Genomic DNA, 6,454 nt, shown 5'->3' with positions numbered 1-6,454 from the left:
GTAGAGAACCTAAAATGAAACTCCTTCTAGGAACTGTTTCAATTGCCTTCATGGATGCTTTGGAACTTTCTCCATAAGATTGTCCATAGCCAAGACCCAAATACTTAGGCCTTTCCTCAACCATTATTGGCTCAACAATGCCTTGTGCATGTTTGCCCAATCCTTTTCCTTCATAGCCCATTTTTGACATCAACTTGGACCCTATACCTCTTGTATGTTTTTCAAAAGAACCAACATAAACATTCTTAGAGGAAATTGAAGACAAACTAGGATTGTTTACCTCTTCTTCAAACTGATGCTTGACTAAGGCTTCTTTGGCAACAAGGAGTTGTGTCTCCAACTCATGCATCCTTTCTAGGTTCATATTTGCAATATGAAGTTGGCTCTCCATTTCCTGCAATTTGTCAAAAAGCAACTGCTTCTCTTCCTTCATGGAATTCAACTGCTCTCGAAGTTTTATGCTCTTCCTTTCATCTTCTTACATTTGTTTCACCATATCCATCATGATGAACAAGTCTCGCTTCATGTCTTCATCAAAGAATCTTGTGAAGGAGGAGGATTTTGAAAACTCACTTATAGAATTTGTCATTATAGAAATGAACAAAAGAACTTCAATAAAATTCACAAAGCATTCAAAGAACTAATGGCTGTAGAGTCAAACTCTTATTCAAGCAACCTTTTGCAAACAAACCCTCTTGTGCTTCAAGGGTTGCCTTGAGGTCCTTTGGGTAAGGAGAATGCCTTCAGCCCTTCTTCCTTCTTGTCCTTTCCTGGACTGAGCTATCAGTAGCTTTCCGTTCACCTTTGCAAACTCAAACAACAGTCAGTTTACAAACAGTGAAACAATCAAATTCTTTATATTGTTTAAACACCTTTCAAGTCAAACAAGCAACCTATTGCTTTGTCAACCAAGCAACATATTGCTCTGTGAATCAGGCAACTTGATCTGATACCACCTGATCTGAAATGGGGGTTTGGTAACTTGTTATGCTTACAAGAACCTCCCACTTAGTTTTAACAAATAAATGATCTAGCTTATATATGACATTTGCAGAATTAATACTTGAAACAAGTGTATGTTTTTTTTAACTGTTTAAGTGCTTTAAGTTCATTTGTTTCTGCTAATTTAAACACATATAACATCCATATAATGTAGCAAATACACATCAACACATAACAACAAATTTAATCTGGGAGTTCCCCCGAATATCGTGGGCTACATCTCCTTGAGCTTTTGTCATTTTGACTTGGCTCTTTGGGATTATGGAAAAGTTTCTTTTACAAGTTCCACACTTAACTCCAAAGGTCACTGCACTGAACCAATGGGCTTAGAATACCATCTATAACCCTGTCATGGCTGTCATCACTCTGCAAACAGATCTAAGCTCCCTTAGACTTGATTCCTTCAATCAATGCTCTGAGCTACCCTGAGCTTCTTGATGGAACTAACTCCTTCAGAATTCTTTAACTATCTTTGAAACCTCAATCACTGTCTCCAGCACATATCAGACACCAAAATAGATTGATCATTTGCTCAAAATGAGCACTGCATCCCCAAATTAGGCCTTCCTCCACGGTTGGCACTAGGTTGCCTGAAACTTCCCTATAGCATCTCGGCCTTTAGAAGTCTCCAAATGCTTCTGCAAATCCCTGCAATGGATTCGGAAGGCTCATTACAGTCAGGAATGACCATTGGTTCACTAAGAACGAGCACTGGTAGCTCCTACCACTGCCTCCAACTCCTAGTGGCCTTCAAAATTCTCCATAGATGAAAATCTCTATGAATATGACTTCCTCAGCTTCTCTGGACTATTCCATTGGCTTCAAAAGGCTCCAATTAGCCTAGCTAGCCTCTTGTTTCACTCCCTCTCTGCCTCTGGTTGGCTCTGTCTCGGGTAGAACACTACCCTTGGAGTGCTTTTAATCAATATCACCCTAAGGATACTCCACCAAATTTGGTGAACTGCACCTAATTCCAGTTAAACTTAGCATTCCGCCTAAGTTTATCTGCTCCACTAGGCTGACCGTCGGAGGTGAGTCATTACCGTAACTGTTGGGCGCACACATGAGGGCAATATATCCCCAATGGTTAGGGATAATGCTGCAGTCATATTGACCTTCAACCGTTGGGTAGGCATTACAATCGCGATACCATTTTGATATAACAAAGCTGCATCTTTACACAATTCGCGCGTGGACCTGTGGGTTATGGTCCCACGTATACCAAATAGCGGAATCTCCATTGTCGATCTATCCTGCGTGATCCAACGGCTATCACGTCGTCCGCTCGCCAACTAGCCCGGACGATCTCCACCGTCGATGTGACCTATCCAATTGGACGACTATCACGCAATATCGCGTGAATTTCTGCACGACTGATATCAAATTGAGAGCGCGCGAGAAAAATGGTTTTCTCGTGCTACGTGTCGCACGCTAAAGTTAATCGCGTGAAATTTAGGAATACCACTTCCAACCTTTAGGGCGCGTGAGAAACCATTTCCCACTTTCCGAATACTTCCCACGTGCTTAATACGGAACTTAAATAAAAACGTTTAAGGAAAGGTTTAGCAGTTAAACCAAATTAATCTTGGTCAAATGTTCAAAATTGTAATTTACTGGACTTTTTCAAATTGCGATAACTCCTTCATACGGTATTGGTTTTCAAACCGTTTGCGGCACCAAAATCAGAAATATGAGATCTATCTGGTCATTCAGATTCGACACACTTTCGAACATTTTGAAATCTGAGCTATCATTTAGGTCCTGGATCAATATCTGATCAATGATATCAACAAATCCAAAATGTTGTGGTCATTTTTCTAAGAGCATGGCTATCAATAATCTAATTTTTTGATAGGGGGCTTAGCACCTAGTTCTATGAGAACTCCTCCAACTTCAAGCCTCCTAGGGAGTTAAGATAGCCCAAACATTAATATCCCATTTAATTATGTTGTAGTTGAAGTAGCTCCTTCAACCTCAAGCCTCCTAGGGAGTTAAGATAACCCAAAAATTTGCATCCCATTTAATTGTGTTGTAGTAGTAGCTACATTTGATCCCATTTGTAGTGAACATTTAATAGGTTTGTTCATTTAGAGGAGCTAGAATTGGGGTTGGATTGGTTAAAATGATTCATGGTTGCCTCCGAAAGGGAGGTTTTAGATATTTTGCCACCTCATTGACAATGTGAGTAGGAGTTATTGGACATTGATTAGAAGTTCAATGTAGAGACTAAAGTGGCAAACAATGCTATCCATGGTTCGAATTCCACATGATAACTCTACAATCAGCCATAAGGGTTTAACAGGTTCATAAGAACCATCATGTGGGCCAATGCACCAAAGAAATAAACCAACACTGCAACCAAATGCAAATCAACTATAATCCAAGGATAGAGGTGCCAAATCCTCATTTCGACAATGAATAAAGATCTAATGCACTCCACTAAAGGTTATAGTATATTTTTGTAGTCGGCTAAAGTCTATCTTGCTAAACTCACATGGAATGCAAATAGTTATATGAAAGATAAGCATTAGATTGCATTTACTATTCACAAGATGTTCATTTATAATACATTGTACATGACGGTTGGATTCATCTTCCAACATCTTTTGGACTCCGGTGGCTGTTCACATTCCACACCAACCCATAGAGGATTAGGTGTCCAACATTCCCCCCCTTAATCTGAAGGGGTATGTATGATTCCAAGAAGAGATTTGTAATACAAAATTTGCAAAAATGCATGGCAGCACTAAGCTGAATGTGCTCTCTGAAATGTTGGTATAAGGGGGTTGGTTTAAGGATGACCACCAACACTAGAACGCTTAGTGCAGTTCCCGGAACTCTTCCAAATCTGGCATGAAGCTTAGGTCTTCTGCTAGAGGAAGTGCGCCTCATGTTTTGAAGAGGGAAACATTCAACCTTGAAATGGAGGTCTCACCCCACATAAAAAGGAGAACCTCAACCTGAAAAGGGAGATCTCAACCTGTAATGGTTTAAGGATGACCACCAAACGAAGGCATGCTTAGGGGCATCTTTGTCTCTGGCTACAACTTTGAATCTGGTATGGCAGGTTGTGGCTCAGGCTCGCTTGATGTGGCTTTGAAGCTTGTAGATAACCATCACTTCCCCTCCTGTCAGATACAAGGTGAGATGATGGAAAAAACCCAACTGCAAAATTTTTCAATACTCTAGAACAAGTTCTGACATATGACTGAAATATCTTCTTGGTTGTTGAAGCCCATTGCCAAGAAGCAATCCATCCAAGATGAATCTTTGCTATTGCAAGAGGCTTGTTTTTGAAGCATCTGTTTAAAGAATGAGTGGTTTTATGACAATTCTCACATGGATGAAGATCAAAAAAATGATCTTTCATATGGCCAACCCGGTCACAATGTTGGCATTTAACAACTTTTGGCTGTGAATGTGGAGGAGCAGAATCTGGAACAGGTGAAGGTGAATTGTCATGAAGGAATCCAACACTTTGAAATTGAATGGGTTTGGAATAGTATAGAATATGAAAGGACAATTCCTTATCATATCCAAGACCTGTTTTGTGCTTGTTATGGACAAGATCTTCCTAAGGTCTGATGACTGACTTGGGAAGTGCAGGCTGGATTTCTGCATCTGGATGTACAATTGTTGTTTCATTTTGCACTGGATCTAAATCAACTGTCACATGATTGTATTGTTGTTTATTGGAGTTTGTTTCAATGTTTTGAACAGAAACAGGTTCAGAATGATGACTCCACCACTGTAATTCTTCCTGTTGCAATTGTGATTAGAGTTGCAGAAACACCATCTTTCATGTGCATTTTGTAGATAGGTTTGAATGTCGGAAAGAGAGGCTTTGCTAATTTTGACTATGCTATCGACAGTGGGCTTGATTAGAGTTTTCAATAGCTCTAATATTCTTTCAAGCTTAGCCATTTTTCTTAACAGGTGGCAAATAAAGATTGTGAGCTTCAATTGTATCACTATATACCAAAGTCTTCTCTAACAATTATGCACTATCTTCTTCTACACACAATATGAAGCCTTGATGGTAGGCTTTGGAGCAACGATTAGGATTAACTTTTCTATGGCAGCAACTCAGAAGTAGAGAATTCATATATACAAAATCAACCCATCAAAACAAGGAAACTGAGGGTTTTGATGCCATTATCTCTCTTGTGGGTCATCGATGCTTTGAGTCCTTAAGTTACAATATCACACCATTTTCCATTATATAAAGGGATGACAAGCATAACCCATTTTACTCCAACCATAATCATGGATATCCAACATCCTGCAGTTCAAGAAATAACATTAACAATGATGTGAAGCATGAGACAAGCTAACCTGGATATGAGGGAAAAAACACCAGTTTGATATCACAGAGCCCCAACATCCAGCTCTGAACAAGAGGTTGCATCTAAGATTCGTTGTTGATCAAGGTCACCCAGGTTTGAGTCCAGGTGCTGCTATTTTTGACATGGAATATTCAAGGTGGCTAGAGGAACATCATGGTCGAATGTGTGAGCTGAGAGCAACATTGCAGGCCCACATACCAGACAACGATCTATGCCTGTTGCTAGACAACTGCCTGCACCACTATGACGAAATATTCCAGTTGAAGAGCATTGCAGCCAAGACAAATGTGTTCCACCTGGTTTCAGGGATGTGGAAAACGCCTGCAGAGCGGTGTTTCATGTGGATGGGAGGATTCTGTCCCTCAGAACTTCTCAAGATCCTGGTTCCTCAGCTGGAGCCCTTGACAGAGCCGTAGTTTGTGGGCATTTGTAACTTACAACAGTCTTCATAGCAAGTTGAAGAGGCTCTTCTACAAGGAATGGAGACTCTCCAACAATCTCTGTCAGAAACCATAATATCTGGATCTCTGACCTCACCTTCAAACGCCGGGAATTACATGGAACAAATGGCCATCACCATGGGAAAACTCGCCAACCTAGAGGGCTTTGTGCGCTAGGCAGACAATTTGAGACAACAGACATTGCACCAACTTCACCGAATACTCACCATTCGCCAAGCTACGAGATGTTTTCTCGCCACTGGGGAATACTTTAATCAACTTCGAGCATTGAGCTCCTTGTGGTGTGCTCACCCATGAGAGCAACACCTACTCAATGGAAGCTCTTTCGCCGCAATGACGATGACAACTTCATCTGCGAATTATTTCTCCACTTTATGATCTTCGAATGACTTACTTAACGCAGTTGAATCCCAAAAAAATGATATCTAATATAATGCACTGCGTAAATCCCCCATACTTAAATTCAAAAAGAGTCAAGGGATCTCTACTTGAATGGTTCATGAGGCACAATACTTGCTAAGGTTTTGCAAATGGGGTAGCAAGCTAAGTGGGCTTGATTGTGGAAAAACTCCACAGTTAAGCGCGCTTGAGCCAGAGGAGTTCTGGGATGGGTGACCTCCTGGGAAGTCCTGGTTACCGGGTGCA

At 40.7% G+C, this 6,454-nt stretch overlaps 1 pseudogene; it reads left to right on the top strand.

Moving 5' to 3' along the window:
• The first annotated feature begins 4,586 nt into the window (after window positions 1-4,586).
• On the top strand, window positions 4,587-6,106 carry LOC149226212 (bZIP transcription factor TGA10 pseudogene; annotated as a pseudogene).
• The last annotated feature ends 348 nt before the right edge of the window (window positions 6,107-6,454 follow it).

This window comes from Pinus tabuliformis, chromosome J (assembly GCF_031772625.1).
Source record: "Pinus tabuliformis cultivar Carrire ecotype Pingquan chromosome J, CPIR1, whole genome shotgun sequence".
Classification (NCBI taxonomy): domain Eukaryota; kingdom Viridiplantae; phylum Streptophyta; class Pinopsida; order Pinales; family Pinaceae; genus Pinus; species Pinus tabuliformis.
Note: the sequence above shows the minus strand (reverse complement) of the source record. Positions and strands in the feature narration are given on the sequence as shown.